The following is a 21,127-nucleotide window of genomic DNA, read 5'->3' on the forward strand; positions in this document are numbered from 1 at the left end:
GATCTCGCAGCAGGGGCCTGATCGCTGGTACGTGTCACACATAGCGAGATCGCTATGGAGGTCGCTGTTGCGTCACAAAACTTGTGACTCAGCAGCGATCTCGCTAGCGATCTCGCTATGTGAGACGGGGCCTTTAGTTGGTGAGACTGGACAGTGTGAAAAGACAGGGTGGTGCTGGCAAGCATGCTGGAAGCATTATGTACTATCCAACCGACCACCTGTTCACACTAGTCTGGCATCAGAAGTGGTGTCCTGTGCCTCCCTGCAAAGTGGGACAGGAAGCGATGGGTCGTGGATGAGCATATTTCTATCAAAAAGCTCCATAGACTCTGACATTTAAAAGTATTGCTTGAGTAAGGCTCTAGTATTAAGTATCTAGCAGTATTAAGCAAAAACATTGCAAATACAAGTAGCTGCTACCATCTGTGTTCTTTTCTTTTGCTGATTGTTCCATTGACAATATATGAGAAGCAGTAGTCTAATGTCTGTAATTGGACGTCACCACAGTCAAAATAAATGGATCGAGTAGGAAACACCTACCATCACTAACCTGTGTATGCTCATCCATTCTATTGTTTTCTTGCAGATTAGTGGGACACAAAAACAAGTAGGGCAATTATTATTGTTTTAAAATAATTTTCATTAAATATGGGGCAAAATAATTTTCCAGTCAGGGTACTGGAAAGCCTCATTCAGGTGTACAGTCTCCATAAATATCACCTTAGAATAAATATTAAAGTTTAAATGCAGTTTAAAAAATGCTTGATGAATTCTATATATGTAACAAACCCTTCATCTCAAAACAGGCTTCCACAGTCAGATACTGTGTTTCCAAGAGTTTAAGCAGCTACCTGTTTTTCACTCTTTACCCCTCTACAGTGATCTGGACTTGGCTGGAGGGGTTCGAAGGTTACATTTGCAGAATAATTACTGACTGGTGGAAGAAACTAAATAATTCACAGTCAAAGCAGAATGTGTATCCACTGGTTAATCCAGAGGAGTAGTGGAGAAGTATCCGGTACAGGGAAATAGAAATCAGTTGAGAATAATAGTATCCAATAGATAGCACAGGGTACAACAAACAGACAAGTTAAATAGGACAGTGCTGATTTGCTATTGTACCCATTCCATGATTGGTCCAATTATTATTTCGCTTGAAGGGCTTCATAGGCCATAACAGCCTACAGTTATGTCAACTTGGCAGCCCAGCACACAGCTGCCTAGCAAGTTTGTAACAATATATCAACTATAAAATAAACTTGTATTATTGGGAGGGGGCATACCCCTTAAAAGCTTACAGAGATGCTGTGGCTTGCAGTTGTGTAATGCAAACCAAAAGCCAAAACTATAAAATTATGCCTTTGATGTATTATTAATATATAATCCAAGGGCATTCCCAAAACTGGATCTTCCAACTGGCGCTCTACCAAGCATCCATTCCAATATTGTGTGCAAGGACTTATTTGCCAGATGGGTGTGTATAGCCTAAAGTGCATTGAATTCTCTGAACACAAGAAAACTGACATGTACATGTTTCCCTCTTGCATGTGTGTTGATATTTTAAACCAGCACAGGAATGATCAGAGAATCAGCCAAATCTGTCTGGTGGAACCTGTTTCACATATTTATAACATTGCTGAAATGTCAGCACTAGGAACAGTATAAAGTTCACAATTTCCTTTTGACAATTTACTATATATTTAGGAGATATCTTTTAGAAGTGCTGTGTCATTTGTGTAGATGAGCAAATAAATTTGAGCGGAAATGAATCCTACTCGAATTTTACAAAACACAGGATTCTGCAAAATGTGGATTTTTAGTAATGCGGTGCTTTCAGCCATTTTTTTTTATGTAAAGGGCCAACAAGGAGATAAAAATATTCTTACCTTACCACTCACATCTCTGACCCCTTCTCCCCACTTTAACATCAGCCAGCCGGTCCATGTCGCAGGTTTTTTTTTCCTTCAATTATTTTTTATTAGGTTTAACAGTAACAAAATAGATTTTCAAACATAACTCTTAATAATAATTTTTATTTATAAAACAACAGTGTTGGGAGGGTAGTAAAAAGAGGACCAAATTGTTGGGTATAACAAAATAACAGGGTTTGGGGAGGCGGCAAGGGGGAAGGAAAAAGGACAACAGATAAAGAGGGGAAAAAGAAAAGGGAAAAGAGGAGTCAGAACTACTTAATGGTCGAACAATTGACCAGCAAATATTGTAATAAACAATTATACCTGCATTCTGATGTTTCTAGGATACTTATAAGTAGAGATGAGCAAAGTTGTTCATATTAGGTCCCGAATACAATCGAACACAACTGAACATCATTAGAGACAACGGGAGTAAAAATTTCTGAATATATTTGGAATCGATCATCAAACAAACATTCGGCACGAATAGTGTTCAAATATGACACGAATATGTCAAAATCAGTTTCGGGACAAAAACCGAACAAATTCGCTCATCTCTACTTATAAGGTTGTCAACAGCCTGAGAGGTTGTACCGCTAAGCAACTAGATCAAAGTTTCACAAATTTTCTATTCCAGGGGGACCAATTTTTTTTGTATTTTGCAATGTTATCATTTTTAAGAGCGCAATTATGTTCATAAATGTTATGGGCTGCAATCCTTTCAATAATATCATCTATTGTAGGGGGATCTTTGCACTTCCAAAAGGCAGCTATCAGATATCAGATGGTTGGTGGTAATATGTATATGACAGACAATATAATGATGGTCTTTTAAATGATTATCTATGCCCAAAGAGAGTAATGCTAGTTGTGGAGTTAATGTAAGATGACTACCAATTATATCATAAATTAAAGAATCCACTTTCCCCCAAATATTTTTGATATTTAAACATTCCCAAAAGAGATGTTTCAAGTGTCCATTGTAGCCACATTCTCTCCAGCAAAGGGCAAAGTGAGATGAAGAAATTTTATGCATTCTTTGATGGGTGTGGTACCATCTGGTTAGTAATTTGTAGTGTGCTTCACGGAGAGTATTGCAAAGATTCGACTTGCATGACATTTTTATAGCCTTTTCCCAGTCCTGTATTAGAAAGTTAATTTTAAGATGTTTCTACCAATTATTTATATTGTTGGATTTCAATAATTCTAGGTCATTATTAAGGTGTTTTGGTACCTTCTAAAAGGTCTTCTTTTTATTGAAGCTAGTAATGTATCTTTTAATATTGAGATATGAGACAAAATCTATATCATCAAATTTGAATTTTTCCTGAAGAAGATAAAATGTCGAGAAATACTTATCTTCGTCAAGGAATACATCTGAGATATATTTTATACCCTTTTCTTTCCAGGGTTTTAGATTCAGATGGGAGATGATTATTTCCAAGACTTCAATTTGTATGTTTGTTTTTTCAAATTTTGATGGGGATAGTTTTAATGTTTTAAATATGCAAATTGCCTCTTCAGAGAAAAAGAGAACTTAAACTTTATAGCGCCACCTGTTGGAAATAGCGATCAAACAAGTCACAATCAACCCTTTAACGAGTCGGGCAATATGACTTATTTTTCTATGAAGAGACAATTTGCATATTAAATTTCCCAGAGGAGCATTGGACAGCAAATAAGCCTCCTTACCTTGACAAGCCAGAGCTGGTATATCACTCTCCACAAGGAGAAACCTTTCCCCTTAGACCCCAATGCTTTAAATAGTGATTTCCAAGCATGTTCTTGTTGATTGATTTCTCCAAAAGTGACCAACTAGAGGTTGAGTTTGGGGTAATCCAATGAAAGCTTTGTTTTATCAAGGATGCTAGATGATAACTAGATATATTTGGTACTCCTAGTGCCTAGTCCATCATTTAGTTTCTTTCTTTGGAGTGTTTTGTTGGCCACTATGGAGTTTTTATTTTTCCACATGAATCTAGAGAGTTGTGCTTGAAATCTAAAAATTCATTCATTGCTAGGTAAAAGAGGGATTGTTCTAAATACATACAAGAGTTTGGGAAGTACAAACATCTTGTATGTTACGATTCCTCCTAACCATGAAGGTTTATGTTTAGATATGTTGGACAGGTCTTTTTGTAAAAGCTTAAGAGTATTTTCCAAGTTTACTTATAGCAATCTGTCTGGATCTCTGGTAACTTGTATTCCTAAATATGGGATATAATGAAATTCATCCTGTATACTTTGTTTTAGCTCATGATCTACTCTATGCGTAAGTGTAACAATTATAGTGGTACACTCAGGAATCTCTTGGCTTGAGACAAATAAGGCAACAGAACCAAAGTGCAGTGTAAAGTCTGTATTATTCAAATAAACACAGGTGCAAGGCGTGAGCAAGTTCAAAACACAGCAAACAAGATGATATCAGGAGAAGTGCCTTAGCAGCTCTGCTGCAGGCAAAGTCAGTGTTTATATGCACAAACGTGGCTGCAGCATGTGCACAACTGTTCAAGTCAATAGCAAACAAGGTCCTTCTTAGGAGTAGTTCATTTGCAGCTTTGCTGCGGGCAAAGTCTTATGGGTGTAGCACCCTCTGTGGTGAAGCAGATAATCACAGATAATCAGACACAGTTCATACTAGGTTTGGCAGTTACTAGAAAAGAGTCCAGAAGCAGTGCCGAGCTTCGAGTCCAGAAACAGTCAAACTGCCAGCGGATACCAAACTAGATTGGCTGTAGCAGGCAGAGCTTACGTGTCCTAGCAGGCAGGAGAAGATTGCAGATAGACACAGACAAAAACAGCTTGCAGCACAGAGACCACTGAGAGCTGAGCAGGTTTGCTGAGGAGGCGGAGCCGGAGTATCTGAAGAGGAAAGTCTCTTGCAGCACAAGCCAGGAGTACTAGCAGAATACACAAGCAAAGAGTTGGATGTGAACCAGGGTTATAAAGACAGGGAAGGTGGATCACATGAGCAGAAGCAAGGTAGCAGACGCCATCTTGGAAAAGGGCGAAAAGTACCACAAATGAAACACGGAATCCAGAGTCCTGACATTACTCCCTCCTTAACAGCGGCCTCAGGACGATCCTGGACCTGGTTTCTCTGGGTATCTTTGATGAAACTGAGCAATCTTCTGTGGGGCACAGATGTTAGCCACAGGTTCCCAGGAGTCCTCCTCAGGTGGATACCCCTGCCATCTTATAAGATACTGAAGTCGATTCCTGCGGATCCTGGAATCGATGATCTCCTCCACCAAGAATTGTTCCTGCCCATCTACTAGTACAGGTTGTGGAGGGGGCACACTGCATCCCTGAAATTTATTAGGAGAGACAGGTTTCAATAGAGAGACATGAAATACTGGATGTACATTCATAGTCCTTGGCAGCTTTAGACGGCAGGCCACAGACCTCACGATACCGCTGATCTTGAAAGGACCGATGAACTTCTGTCCCAGTTTCTGTGAGGGAACGTTCAGTCTTAGATTCTTAGTGGATAACCACACTGAGTCTCCTACCTTAAACATGGGTGCTGGCTTCTGGAATCTATCAGCTGATTTCTTGCAATGTTCCTGGGCTGAGGTTAAAGATTCCTTAAGGACTTCTAGATTCTCCCTCATAGTAGTCAACCTCTCCTCCACTGCTGGAACTGGGACATCAATCGGAGATCTAGGAAAGATGCTCGGATGATAACCTAGATTAGCGAAGAAAGGAGTTACCATAGTGGAGGCACTCTGAGAATTGTTGTAGGAGAATTCTGCTAAAGGAAGTAGCTCCAACCAATCATCCTGAAGATGGCAGATGTAGCATGGCAGATACTGCTCCAAAGTCTGATTGGTTTGCTCGGTCTGACCATTCGTCTGAGGATGATATGCAGAAGAAAGACGAACATTAAGTGCAGCACAAAACCCCTTCCAGAATTTTGATGTGAATTGTACTCCACGGTCAGAGATGACTTCATCTGGGACCCCATGCAGCCGAAAAATATTCTGAATCACTAAGTTCAGTCTCTTTCGCCATGGGGAGGCCGGCACAAGGAACAAAATGAGCAGCCTTAGTCAGACGATCAACCACCACTAGGATTGTATTCATACCACCAGAAGTAGGAAGATCCACAATGAAGTCCATAGAAATTGAGCCCCATGGGCGAGATGGAACTGGTAACGGTTGAAGTAGACCCGTAGGAGAAGCACAAGGAGTCTTATAATGAGCACATACCTCGCAAGAAAGAACATAGTCCTTAGTGTCCTTCAGGCAAGTTGGCCACCAGAAGAATCGGCTCAAGAATTCTTGTTTCTTCTGTACCCCCCTATGACCAGCCAACTTGGAATCATGTACCAACTTGAGAACCTGCAAACGTACGGCCTCAGGTATGTAGATACGCCGATCACGGAACCACAAGCCTCCTATAAGGACAAGATTGAGATCCACAGGCAGGTTAGCAAGATATTCATCACCATCATAGGCCTCCTTGATCTCCATCCACAGGTCCAGATCATGGATTACTCCGATGAAGTTGGCATCCGATAAAATGGTCTTGGGTGGGGCTCCAGGTACGGAATCCGCAGAATGGATTCGGGACAAAGCATCAGCCTTCCCATTACGTGAACCTGGACAGTACGAAATCACAAAATTAAATTGGTTTAAAAATAAATTCCACCGAGCCTGACGTTTAGATAGACATTTAGCAGATCTGAGGAACTCTAAGTTGCGATGATCGGTCAGCACTATGATCTGTTGTGCAGCCCCTTGCAGATGATTCCTCCATTCCTTAAAGGCTGCAATAATCGCTAGAAGTTCCTTATCTCCCACGTCATAGTTCCTCTCTGCAGGGGTAAGCCTACAAGAAAAGAAAGCACAAGGATGTAACAGGGCCTTCTCTCCAGCTCTTTGAGAGAGAATGGCCCCCGACGCCCAATCAGAAGCATCCACCTCCACGATGAAAGGATTTGCTGGATCTGGATGGATCAAGAGCAGAGCTGAAGTGAAACATGATTTAAGCCGATCAAAGGCTTCCTGAGCCTGTGAAGACCACTTAAAGGATTTCTCCTTCTTAGTCAGAGAAGTGATGGGACGGACAATCTCTGAAAAATTTCGGATAAAACGTCTATAGAAATTTGCAAAGCCGATAAAGCGTTGAACTTCTTTAACATTTTTGGGTGCCGGCCAATCAAGGATTGCTTGAATCTTACCCGATTCCATGTTTATCCCTTGAGAAGAGATGACATACCCCAAGAATTGTATTTCAGAACAATAGAAATCACACTTCTCTGGTTTGATATAAAGATGGTTTTCTTGCAAACGTCTCAAAACCACCTTGATGTGTTCTTGATGTTCCTGTAGAGAATCAGAAAAAATTAGGATGTCGTCCAGATAGATTACTACAAACTGGTCCAGTAAATCTCTAAATATATCATTGGCAAGATGTTGAAAGGTTGCAGGGGCATTGCACAGCCCAAAAGGCATCACCAACTATTCAAAGTGTCCATACCGACATCTGAAAGCAGTCTTCCATTCATCACCAGGATGGATACGTACCAGATTGTATGCCCCGCGAAGATCCAATTTAGAAAATACCTTGGCATGACGGATTCTTTCCAATAGTTCTGGAATCAAAGGCAAAGGATATATATTCCGGATGGTCACCTTGCTGAGTTCCCGATAGTCGATACAGGGTCTCAGAGTCCCATCCTTCTCCTTCACAAAAAAATAGGTGCCCCTGCTGGTGAGGAAGAAGGATGTATAAAGCCCTTGGCCAAATTCTCATCTATATACTCCTTAAAAGCTTGGAGTTCAGGAGCCGCTAATGGATATATATTGCTGAAAGGAATGGCTGCCCCTGGAAGCAGTTCAATAGGACAATCATAAGACCTATGTGGTGGAAGCTGATCTGCCTTCTTATCACAGTTATACACCGAAGGTCAAGTGAATACGGGTTCTGAAGGTTCCGAATCAAGGGACTTTGGTAGAGTCTCTGTTAATGTTGAATTACTTCTTGTTAGAAATGTAATCTCTCTGGTCTCCCAGTTGATTGTTGGATTCTGTGAACGCAGCCAGGGAATGCCTAGAATCACAGGGAAATGAGGAGAAGAAATTAATAAGAAGGAGAGCTGCTCCTGATGATCTGGCTCCAATACAATGGTAAGAGGTACGGTCTCCTGATCGACAGGCCCAGAGACTAAAGGTGACCCATCCACTGTCTCCATGGCAATTGGGGAAGCTCTATGCAGAATATCTATACCATGTTTCTTGGCAAAAGCAATGTCCATGAAATTACCCCCTGCACCAGAGTAAATCATGGCTGCACTAGAGATCCACTGTCCAGAGCATAAAACCTTTATAGGAAGTGAACAGTGAGAACTCCTCTCCTTCTGCTCAGTAGAAGAAGTAGTCATTGAGAATGCATGGAAAACAGCATTCACTGGTAGACTAAATTCAGAGACATCTGACTCAGCATCACAGTTATCATATTCCCCTACTGCTGTTAACACCTTGTTAGGCCGCTTGGGACAATTGATCAGGAAGTGGTCAGATTGGCCGCAATAGAAGCATAGACTCTCATGGAAGCGTTGTTCCCGGCATTCATTACTCTCACGCTTCTGCAGTGAGTCAATTTGCATAGGCACCACCTCAGACTCCCGAGTGGCTTTACCTGCAGGTTCCTTGGGAGAAAGGGAATAGTTAGACATGTGATTAAATACTGCCATTTTCTCCTGTCTCCGCTCAGTAAGGCGAATATCAATGCGTACACAATGTTGGATAAATGTTTCTAGTTCTTGGGGTGACTCAGAAAGAGCTAGCTCATCCTTTATAACACTAGACAGACCGCTCTTGAAAATAGGCAACTGTGCATAACAATCCCAATTAGTATCAACTGCTAACCTTCTAAAATCATTGGCATATTCAATTACTGAACGTTTACCCTGGCGTAAAGACAGTAAGGCGGTCACAGCAGAGGCACGACGGTTAGGATCATCGAATATTAAGGCCATAGCAGCTAAAAAACATTTTTACGTGGGTCACGAGACTCGATCATTGGATTCGCCCAGGCGAGTGCTCGTGATGTCAGTAACATAATTATACACAACACCTTAGAACGATCAGTGGGAAAGCAGTCGGCGTGCACATCAGAATACAACATACATTGGTTTACAAAGCCATGAAATTTGTCACGATCGCCATTGTATCTAAACGGAGGCAGCTTAGGAGGACTGGCTGCCTGCGGTTGCCCTGGGGGTGAGACCGCCTGAGTGGCCATCTGAGCACTTAAGTCCTGAAAGGCCTGTCCATACTGAGACTCCATGCTCTTAAATTTATTTTAATGGGCGTCCATGCGAGTACTCAAATCCTGCAGAGTCTGTCCAAACACCTGCTGATTACGTTCCAAGCCTCCCACCTTACTCTGCAGAGTGCCCATCTCCTTTTGCAGAGATCTCATCATAGAGAACAATTGTTCCAACTTAGGGTCAGTAGCCATTGTCTCAGCAGATTCCTTATTTGGCTTGTGTATCCTGTAACAATTATAGTGATACACTCAGGAATCTCTTGGCTTGAGACAAATAAGGCAACAGAACCAAAGTGCAGTGTAAAGTCCATGTATTATTCAAATAAACACAGGTGCAAGGCGTGAGCAAGTTCAAAACACAGCAAACAAGATGATATCAGGAGAAGTGCCTTAGCAGCTCTGCTGCAGGCAAAGTCAGTGTTTATATGCACAAACGTGGCTGCAGCATGTGCACAACAGTTCAAGTGAATAGCAAACAAGGTCCTTCTTAGGAGTAGTTCATTTGCAGCTTTGCTGCGGGCAAAGTCTTATGGGTGTAGCACCCTCTGTGGTGAAGCAGATAATCAGACACAGTTCATACTAGGTTTGGCAGTTACTAGAAAAGAGTCCAGAAGCAGTGCCGAGCTTCGAGTCCAGAAACAGTCAAACTGCCAGCGGATACCAAACTAGATTGGCTGTAGCAGGCAGAGCTTACGTGTCCTAGCAGGCAGGAGAAGATTGCAGATAGACACAGACAAAAACAGCTTGCAGCACAGAGACCACTGAGAGCTGAGCAGGTTTGCTGAGGAGGCGGAGCCGAAGTATCTGAAGAGGAAAGTCTCTTGTAGCACAAGCCAGGAGTACTAGCAGAATACACAAGCAAAGAGTTGGATGTGAACCAGGGTTATAAAGACGGGGAAGGCGGATCACATGAGCAGAAGCGAGGTAGCAGACGCCATATTGGAAAAGGGCGAAAAGTACCACAAATGAAACAGGGAATCCAGAGTCCTGACAGTAAGTCTAAAATATATGATTTTGTCAGATTTATTTTATAGCATGACACTCTTGAAAATTCCTCTATTACCTTAGATATTTCCCTTAGAGAGGACAAGGGATCAGTCACAGATAGAATTACGTAATCCAAAAATAGATTAATTTTATAATTCTCAGGTAATCTGCTGTGGATCATTATATACCGTCACACCTCCAGTTATACAGAGCCCGATATTAGTTAATAAGGACCATTTACCTGAGCCATCCCTGAGCAAGGAAAATGCGGGTATCACGTGGTCCATTACGTCACGCAGGTCCTGCTCCAGCCGCATCAACAGCTCTACCAGCATGCAGCATACACAGGAACGGAGAACGCCGTTGGATCCTGCACCAGTCACATCGACTGCAGCATTGAGGTGCAGCATCGTAGAAGTGTGATGGACCCACCACTAACTATAAGAGGTACTGAGAGGAGTTTGCTGCCACCGGCCAGGGCAGCTCTCCGACATTTTTTCTTTAATTGCTTGTCTAGCAAGATATTAAGGAAGACATTCTTTCCTCCATTGCTTGGAAGGTAACCAGCTTACACGGTAATAGACAGAGCACACTGCCACTTTTACCATCTACTCTTCTACCTCCAAGGTGTTTCATTTTTAATACCGAATGCTTTTATTCCCCTTTACTCCCCTTTATTTATTATAACTGTTCAAACATACTTTTGTAAGAATAGGGGCAGCTAGGTGGTTCTCTAATTTTTCTACTTTTTTCTACTGTTTGAAAGTGTGGGTTTCTTGTGCCACAGTATTGTCAAAAGAGAGAGTCATGTTAAAAATGTTTATTTACGCTGATAAACCAAAATAAGATTAAAGGGTGACCTGTTAACCATGTGCACTGAAAGGAGGGGTTAAAGTTGTAGATTGGTTAAGGTTTTAGAATGGTTAAAGTAACCATGTGCACTGAAAGGAGGGGTTAAAGTTGTAGATTGGTTAAGGTTTTAGAATGCTTAAAGTACTACCAACCCATATGCCTGTTCACACTAGTAGATGTTAATGGGTTTTAATGCTTACGGCAGGTACCAATTAAATGATATGATACATAATAAAGTGCATGTGCAATGTAAAAATTATTTGTTTTAATCACAAAATAATTTAAGAAAACATATTTTTTACCCATAAATACATATTTTTATGAAAAAAGTTCACATATTTGGTAATGCCAAGTCCAGAACGACCCAACCTATAAAACTGTCCCTCCAGTTAACCCCTTCAGTGAACACCATAAAAAAAGGCAAAAAATTATGCTTTTTCATCTTACCGTCGAACAAAAAGTGGAATGAAACATGTTCAAAAAGATGAATGTAAATATAAATGGTATCTCTAAAAACGTTATCTTGTCCCACAATAAAACTATCCACCATATAGCTCAGTTAGTGGACAAATAAACTGTTATAGCTCCCAGAATAAAGTGATGCAAAAATAATTACTTTTTCTCTAAAATAGTTTTTGTTATGTAAAAGCACCAAAACACAAAAAACCTATATAAATGTGGAGTCACTGTGATCGTACTGGCTTGAAGAATAAAGCTGCCTTATCAATTTCACCACACTTGGAATGGCATAAATATCCAACCAAAAAAACAATTACTGAATTGCTGGTGTTTGTTCATTCTGCCTCCCAAAAATTGGAATAGAAAGGGATCAAAAAATGTTATGTGCCCGCAATTGGTACCAACACGGTGGCTCAGTGGTTAGCACTGCAGCCTTGCAGCGCTAGAGTGTTTGTGTGGGTTTCCTCCGGGTTCTCCGGTTTCCTCCCACATTCTAAAAACATACTGATAGGTAGGGTTGAGCGACTTTCATTTTTTTAAGATCGAGTAGGGTTTTGGGAAACCCGATTTTGTCCAGAGTCGAGTCGAGTGCAGTCGGCCGATTATCGCTAAAAGTCGGGGATCGACCGAAACACGAAACCCAATGCAAGTCAATGGGGAAGCATAGTCGGCAGTGAGTGGAGGCCAGGAAAACACCTACAGTGCCCATTTTAATGCCAAAAACATCCATTCTTGTTTCTGAAGCTTGCCAATCTTAATTAACTGTATAATAATAGTTGGGCATAGGGAATTGGGGGAAAGTTGTGGGGGGAGTAGGGCTGGCTCAAGTTTTTCGTGGGCCCAGGAAATGCGGACTACGTCACGGCGGTGTTGCAGGGAAAGGTAAGTATTTAAACGTTGCAAGTGCTGTGATCCTGAGCAAGCAGGGGGGGCCCACTCGTTCGCATTGGCACTGGCACAGGGCCCCTCACAGTACGGCGGTGTGTTTGCATGGCGGGGGCGCCTCCCACCAGCAGCGACACTTTTGCGTACTCTGAGGGGCCCTGTGCCAGTGACGTCGCCAACGAGTATGCCCCCCCACCTGATGAAGGAACCTGCACTTTCATCTGCACCTTCCTCTTTGTCCCTGTGTAAGGTGGTATAACATGCGGGAAGGGGAACCTTACTTTCAGCAGGGTCAGATTCTGGCTGTGTAGAGTACAAGGGGAATGTAGTGGTCTAGGTCAATGTACCAGCAGACTCATTTAGCAGTGGCTGGGCAATGGGCAGGATGAGGAGGAAACAGATATAGGGCCAAAGAATAAAGTAGGCTAAATGCAGTTCAAAATTGGTAACAGGACTAAACAGGCGGCATTGCTTTGTTCAGTGGAGTAGCAAACCCAAGAGCAGCAGACACTGTTTCAAGGGCCTAACCACACTAGTAGGCCAAATGCAGTTTAATATCTGATAGTATAGGGCGAAAGCCAGAATGTGGAAGCTCAGCTTTGTTCAGTTGAGGACAACACCAGGGAGGGGCAGACACCTTTAGTAGGCCGGAAAAGCCTATTGCATTTTTTAAAATGGTAATTTGGAGCAGAAGGTTGAAGCTCAGCTTTATTTAGTTGAGGACAACACCAGGCAGGGGCACACAGACAGACACTTTTAGTAGGCCGGAAAAGCCTATTGCATTTTTTAAAATGGTAATTTGGAGCAGAAGGTTGAAGCTCAGCTTTATTTAGTTGAGGACAACACCAGGCAGGGGCACACAGACAGACACCTTTAGTAGGCCGGAAAAGCCTATTGCATTTTTTAAAATGGTAATTTGGAGCAGAAGGTTGAAGCTCAGCTTTATTTAGTTGAGGGCAACACCAGGGAGGGGCAGAAGCCGTTAGTAGGCCCTAACCACCATTTTTTTTTTAAAAAACCACTTAATGAGAGCCGGAAGGTTGAAGCTCAGCTTTATTCAGTTGAGGACAACACCAGGCAGGGGCACACAGACAGACACCTTTAGTAGGCCGGAAAAGCCTATTGCATTTTTTAAAATGGTAATTTGGAGCAGAAGGTTGAAGCTCAGCTTTATTTAGTTGAGGGCAACACCAGGGAGGGGCAGAAGCCGTTAGTAGGCCCTAACCAAAGTTGAAGGCCAAATGCAGTTTAATTTCTGATACTATAGGCCGAAAGCCAGAAGGTGGAAGCTCCGATTTAGACAGTGGAGGACAATTTGAATTAGGGACTGCAGACAGACTTAGTAGGCTGTCCCCTGTGGACCATGCATCCACCACATTAACCCATTGCGCCGTAATGGACACGTAATCTTCCGTGGCCATGCCTACAGGTCCATGCGTCTGTTGTCAGGTGCACCTTTGTACTCACAGATTGCCAGAGTGCATGGACAATGCGGTCTTCTACATGCTGGTGGAGGGTTGGGATGGCTTTTCTCGCAAAAGAAGTGTCGACTGGTTAGCTTGTAGCGTGGTACAGCGTAGTCCATCATGGCCTTATTAATAGTAAATAAAATATATAACTAGGCTCTATGAACTTTTAAATAGGTTCCAGGGGTACACGGGCAGCATTGGTGTGGTCAGTGGAGGAGTATTGCAAGTAGGGGCTGCAGACAGGCTATCAAAGGCCTAAAATACCAAACAGTAGGCACTCATGGCAGTTTTACATCGGTTACATGGATACACAGGCAGGCACTCCAGGCAGCATTGTGGTCAGTGGAGGAGTATTGCAAGTAGAGGCCGCAGACAGGCTATCAAAGGCCTAAAATAACAAACAGTAGGCAGTCATGGCAGTTTTACATCGGTTACATGGATACACAGGCAGGCACTCCAGGCAGCATTGTGGTCAGTGGAGGAGTATTGCAAGTAGGGGCCGCAGACAGGCTATCAAAGGCCTAAAATAACAAACAGTAGGCAGTCATGGCAGTTTTACATCGGTTACATGGATACACAGGCAGGCACTCCAGGCAGCATTGTGGTCAGTGGAGGAGTATTGCAAGTAGGGGCCGCAGACAGGCTATCAAAGGCCTAAAATAACAAACAATAGGCTCATTGCAGTTTTACAGCGGTTACATGGATACACAGGCAGCTAGGTGGTGAGTGGAGGAGTATTTAAAGTAAGGACCGCAGACAGGCTATCAAAGGCCTAACTGTTGTGAATTTGGATTCTGGGCTCCCCCGGTGGCTACTGGTGGAATTGAACTTGTGACATCATCTTCCCTGTTCACCTGTTCTGATTAGATCTGGGTGTCGCTATATAACCTGGCTTCTCTGTTAGATGCTTGCCGGTCAACAATGTTATCAGAAGCCTCTCTGTGCTTGTTCCTGCTCCCAGACATCTACTAGATAAGTTGGACATTCGTCCATGTTTTGTTTTTGTATTTTGGTTCCAGTTCACAGCTGCAGTTTCGTTACTGTGTCTGGAAAGCTCTTGTTGATCAGGAATTGCCACTCTGGTATTATGAGTTAATGCCAGAGTCCTAAAGTAATTTCTGGATGTGTTTTGTTAGGGTTTTCTACTGACCATGAAAGTATGCTTTCTGTCTTCTGCTATCTAGAAAGCGGACCTCAAATTTGCTAAAACTATTTTCCTGCTGCGTTTGTTGTTTCATCTCATATCACCGCCAATATATGTGGGGGGCCTCTGTCTCCTTTTTGGGCATTTCTCTAGAGGTGAGTCAGGTCTTATATTTCCCTCTGCTAGCATTATTTAGTTCTCCGGCCGGCGCTGGGCATATAGGGATAAAAAGTAGGACATGCTACCTGGCTACTTCTAGATGATGCGGTAGGTTTAGTTCATGGTCAGTATAGTTACATCTTCCAAGAGCTTGTTCCTATAGAGGCTTATGCTAGTTCTCTGGCCATGGAGATCATGACAGTTTGACCGGCCCACTAAAGGGTTAAAATCCTTGGCTGAGAAAGGAGAGAAATAAGAAGTCTGCTGAGAGTTTTTTTTTTTTTTTTTTTTTTTTTCTCTGTGCTCTTAATTGGATCACTTGCCAGTCTGTCTATGCTGCAGTCTTTCTTTTTTTTCTCTCTCCTTATAATCTTTGAATGGCTTTGTGTTCACCTGTTAATAATGGATCTTCAGAGTGTAACTGCAGGTTTGAATAATCTCACCACGAAAGTACAAAATTTGCAAGATTTTATTATTCATGCTCCGGTATCTGAGCCGAGAATTCCTTTGCCGGAATTCTTCTCAGGGAATAGATCTAGCTTTCAGAATTTTAGAAATAATTGTAAGCTATTTTTGTCCCTGAAATCTCGTTCTGCTGGAGACCCTGCACAGCAGGTTGGGATTGTGATTTCCTTGCTCCGCGGCGACCCTCAAGACTGGGCTTTTGCATTGGCACCAGGGGATCCTGCGTTGCGCAATGTGGATGCGTTTTTTTTGGCCTTGGGCTTGCTGTATGAGGAACCTCATTTGGAACTTCAGGCAGAAAAAACTTTGATGTCCCTATCGCAGGGGCAAGATGAAGCTGAAATTTACTGCCAAAGATTCCGTAAATGGTCTGTGCTTACTCAGTGGAATGAGTGTGCCTTGGCGGCTACTTTCAGAGAGGGTCTCTCTGATGCCATTAAGGATGTTATGGTGGGGTTCCCTGTGCCTGCGGGTCTGAATGAGTCCATGACAATGGCCATTCAGATCGATAGGCGTCTGCGGGAGCGCAAACCAGTGCACCATCTGGCGGTGTCCACTGAGAAGACGCCAGAAAGCATGCAGTGTGATAGAATTCTGTCCAGAAGCGAGCGGCAGAATTTTAGACGGAAAAGTGGGTTGTGTTTCTATTGTGGGGATTCTACTCATGTTATATCAGCATGCTCTAAGCGTACTAAAAAGCTTGATAAATCCGTTTCCATTGGCACTTTACAGTCTAAATTTATTTTGTCTGTGACCCTGATTTGCTCTTTGTCATCTATTACTACTGACGCCTATATCGACTCTGGCGCCGCTTTGAGTCTTATGGATTGGTCCTTTGCCAATCGTTGTGGGTATGATTTAGAGCCTTTGGAAACTCTTATTCCTCTGAAGGGGATTGACTCCACCCCATTGGCTAATAATAAACCACAATACTGGACACAAGTGACTATGTGTATTAATCCGGATCACCAGGAGACTATTCGTTTTCTAGTGCTGTATAATCTACATGAGGATTTGGTGCTGGGATTGCCATGGCTGCAGTCTCACAACCCAGTCTTTGACTGGAGAGCTATGTCTGTGTTGAGCTGGGGATGTAAGGGGACTCATGGGGACGTACCTTTGGTGTCCATTTCATCATCTATCCCCTCTGAAATCCCTGAGTTCCTGTCTGACTATCGTGACGTCTTTGAAGAACCCAAGCTTGGTTCACTACCTCCGCACCGTGAGTGCGATTGTGCTATAGATTTAATTCCGGGTAGTAAATACCCAAAGGGTCGTTTATTTAATCTGTCTGTGCCTGAACATACTGCTATGCGAGAATATATAAAGGAGTCCTTGGAAAAGGGACATATTCGTCCATCGTCATCTCCCTTAGGAGCCGGTTTTTTCTTTGTGTCAAAAAAAGACGGCTCTTTGAGACCATGTATTGATTATCGGCTTTTGAATAAAATCACGGTTAAATATCAATACCCATTGCCGTTGCTGACTGATTTGTTTGCTCGCATAAAGGGGGCCAAGTGGTTCTCTAAGATTGATCTCCGTGGGGCATATAATTTGGTGCGGATCAGGCAGGGGGATGAGTGGAAAACCGCATTTAATACGCCCGAGGGCCACTTTGAGTATTTGGTGATGCCTTTTGGTCTTTCTAATGCCCCTTCAGTCTTCCAGTCCTTTATGCATGATATTTTCCGCGATTTTTTGGATAAATTTATGATAGTGTATCTGGATGATATTCTGATTTTTTCGGATGACTGGGACTCTCATGTCCGGCAAGTTAAGAGGGTTTTTCAGGTTTTGCGGTCTAATTCTCTGTGTGTCAAGGGTTCTAAGTGCGTTTTTGGGGTTCAGAGAATTTCCTTTTTGGGATATATTTTTTCTCCCTCTTCCATTGAGATGGATCCTGTCAAGGTTCAAGCTATTTGTGATTGGACGCAGCCCTCTTCTCTTAAAAGTCTTCAGAAATTTTTGGGCTTTGCCAACTTTTATCGTCGATTTATTTCTGGTTTTTCGGATGTCGTTAAGCCATTGACCGATTTGACTAGACAGGGTGCTGATGTTGCCAATTGGTCCCCTGATGCTGTGGAGGCCTTTCAGGAGCTTAAGCGCTGTTTTTCTTCTGCCCCTGTGTTGCGTCAGCCTGATGTGACTCTTCCTTTTCAGGTTGAGGTCGACGCTTCTGAGATCGGAGCTGGGGCAGTGTTGTCGCAGAAAAGTTCTGACTGCGCCGTGATGAGGCCTTGTGCCTTCTTTTCCCGTAAATTTTCGCCCGCTGAGCGGAATTATGATGTTGGGAATCGGGAGCTTTTGGCCATGAAGTGGGCGTTTGAGGAGTGGCGCCATTGGCTCGAGGGGGCCAGACATCAGGTGGTGGTATTGACTGACCACAAAAATTTGATTTATCTGGAGACCGCCAGGCGCCTGAATCCTAGACAGGCGCGCTGGTCATTATTTTTTTCTCGGTTTAATTTTGTGGTATCGTACCTACCAGGTTCTAAGAATGTTAAGGCGGATGCCCTTTCTAGGAGTTTTGAGCCTGATTCACCTGGCAACTCTGACCCCACAGGTATTCTTAAGGAGGGAGTTATCTTGTCAGCCGTTTCTCCAGACCTGCGGCGGGCCTTGCAGGAGTTTCAGGCGGATAGACCGGATCGTTGTCCGCCTGATAGGCTGTTTGTTCCTGATGATTGGACCAGTAAAGTCATCTCTGAGGTGCATTCTTCTGCGTTGGCAGGTCATCCTGGAATTTTTGGTACCAGGGATTTGGTGGCAAGATCCTTCTGGTGGCCTTCCCTGTCACGAGATGTGCGAGGCTTTGTGCAGTCTTGTGACGTTTGTGCTCGGGCCAAGCCTTGTTGTTCTCGGGCTAGTGGATTATTGTTGCCCTTGCCTATTCCTAAGAGGCCTTGGACACACATCTCGATGGATTTTATTTCAGATCTGCCTGTTTCTCAGAAGATGTCTGTCATCTGGGTGGTGTGTGACCGTTTTTCTAAGATGGTTCATTTGGTTCCCCTGCCCAAATTGCCTTCTTCTTCCGAGTTGGTGCCCCTGTTTTTTCAAAATGTTGTTCGTTTGCATGGTATTCCTGAGAATATCGTTTCTGACAGAGGAACCCAATTTGTGTCTAGATTTTGGCGGGCATTTTGTGCTAGGATGGGCATAGATTTGTCTTTTTCGTCTGCTTTTCACCCTCAGACTAATGGCCAGACCGAGCGGACTAATCAGACCCTGGAGACATATCTGAGGTGTTTTGTGTCTGCTGACCAGGATGATTGGGTTGCTTTTTTGCCATTGGCGGAGTTCGCCCTCAATAATCGGGCCAGCTCTGCCACCTTGGTTTCCCCGTTTTTCTGTAATTCGGGGTTCCATCCTCGATTTTCCTCCGGTCAGATGGAATCCTCGGATTGTCCTGGAGTGGATGCGGTGGTGGAGAGATTGCATCATATCTGGGGGCAGGTGATGGACAATTTAAAGTTGTCCCAGGAGAAGACTCAGCTTTTTGCCAACCGTCACCGTCGTGTTGGTCCTCGGCTTTGTGTTGGAGATTTGGTGTGGTTGTCTTCTCGTTTTGTCCCTATGAGGGTCTCATCTCCTAAGTTTAAGCCTCGGTTCATCGGTCCGTATAAAATATTGGAGATTCTTAACCCTGTTTCCTTCCGTTTGGACCTCCCTGCATCCTTTTCTATTCATAACGTTTTTCATCGGTCGTTATTGCGCAGGTATGAGGCACCGGTTGTGCCTTCCGTTGAGCCTCCTGCTCCGGTGTTGGTTGAGGGTGAGTTGGAGTACGTTGTGGAAAAAATCCTAGACTCCCGTGTTTCCAGACGGAGACTCCAGTATCTGGTCAAGTGGAAGGGATATGGCCAGGAGGATAATTCTTGGGTCACTGCATCTGATGTTCATGCCTCTGATCTGGTTCGTGCCTTTCATAGGGCCCATCCTGATCGCCCTGGTGGTTCTGGTGAGGGTTCGGTGCCCCCTCCTTGAGGGGGGGGTACTGTTGTGAATTTGGATTCTGGGCTCCCCCGGTGGCTACTGGTGGAATTGAACTTGTGACATCATCTTCCCTGTTCACCTGTTCTGATTAGATCTGGGTGTCGCTATATAACCTGGCTTCTCTGTTAGATGCTTGCCGGTCAACAATGTTATCAGAAGCCTCTCTGTGCTTGTTCCTGCTCCCAGACATCTACTAGATAAGTTGGACATTCGTCCATGTTTTGTTTTTGTATTTTGGTTCCAGTTCACAGCTGCAGTTTCGTTACTGTGTCTGGAAAGCTCTTGTTGATCAGGAATTGCCACTCTGGTATTATGAGTTAATGCCAGAGTCCTAAAGTAATTTCTGGATGTGTTTTGTTAGGGTTTTCTACTGACCATGAAAGTATGCTTTCTGTCTTCTGCTATCTAGAAAGCGGACCTCAAATTTGCTAAAACTATTTTCCTGCTGCGTTTGTTGTTTCATCTCATATCACCGCCAATATATGTGGGGGGCCTCTGTCTCCTTTTTGGGCATTTCTCTAGAGGTGAGTCAGGTCTTATATTTCCCTCTGCTAGCATTATTTAGTTCTCCGGCCGGCGCTGGGCATATAGGGATAAAAAGTAGGACATGCTACCTGGCTACTTCTAGATGATGCGGTAGGTTTAGTTCATGGTCAGTATAGTTACATCTTCCAAGAGCTTGTTCCTATAGAGGCTTATGCTAGTTCTCTGGCCATGGAGATCATGACACCTAACATAACAAACAATAGGCTCATGGCAGTTTTACAGCGGTTACATGGATAGACGGGCAGGCAGCTTGGTGGTGAGTGGAGGAGTATTTAAAGTAGGGACCGCAGACAGGCTATCAAAGGCCTAACATAACAAACAATAGGCTCATGGCAGTTTTACAGCGGTTACATGGATACACGGGCAGGCAGCTTGGTGGTGAGTGGAGGAGTATTTAAAGTAGGGACCGCAGACAGGCTTCAAAGGCCTAACATAAGAAAATGGGCTGGCTGTAGGCACTTTATAATTGGTTCCAGGGGTACACGGGCAGCAGTGGTCTGGTCAGTGGAGGACTAGTGGAAGGAGGGACCGCAGACAGGCTTCAAAGGCCTAACATAAAAAAATGGGCTGGCTGTAGGCACTTTATAATTGGTTCCAGGGGTACACGGGCAGCAGTGGTCTGGCCAGTGGAGAACTAGTGGAAGGAGGGACCGCAGACAGGCTTCAAAGGCCTAACATAAAAAAATGGGCTGGCTGTAGGCACTTTATAATTGGTTCCAGGGGTACACGGGCAGCAGTGGTCTGGCCAGTGGAGGACTAGTGGAAGGAGGGACCGCAGACAGGCTTCAAAGGCCTAACATAAAAAAATGGGCTGGCTGTAGGCACTTTATAATTGGTTCCAGGGGTACACGGGCAGCAGTGGTCTGGCCAGTGGAGGACTAGTGGAAGGAGGGACCGCAGACAGGCTTCAAAGGCCTAAAATAACAAACAATAGGCTCATGGCAGTTTTACAGCGGTTACATGGATACACGGG

Source organism: Ranitomeya variabilis, chromosome 5, assembly GCF_051348905.1.
Source record: "Ranitomeya variabilis isolate aRanVar5 chromosome 5, aRanVar5.hap1, whole genome shotgun sequence".
NCBI classification, from domain to species: Eukaryota; Metazoa; Chordata; class Amphibia; order Anura; family Dendrobatidae; genus Ranitomeya; species Ranitomeya variabilis.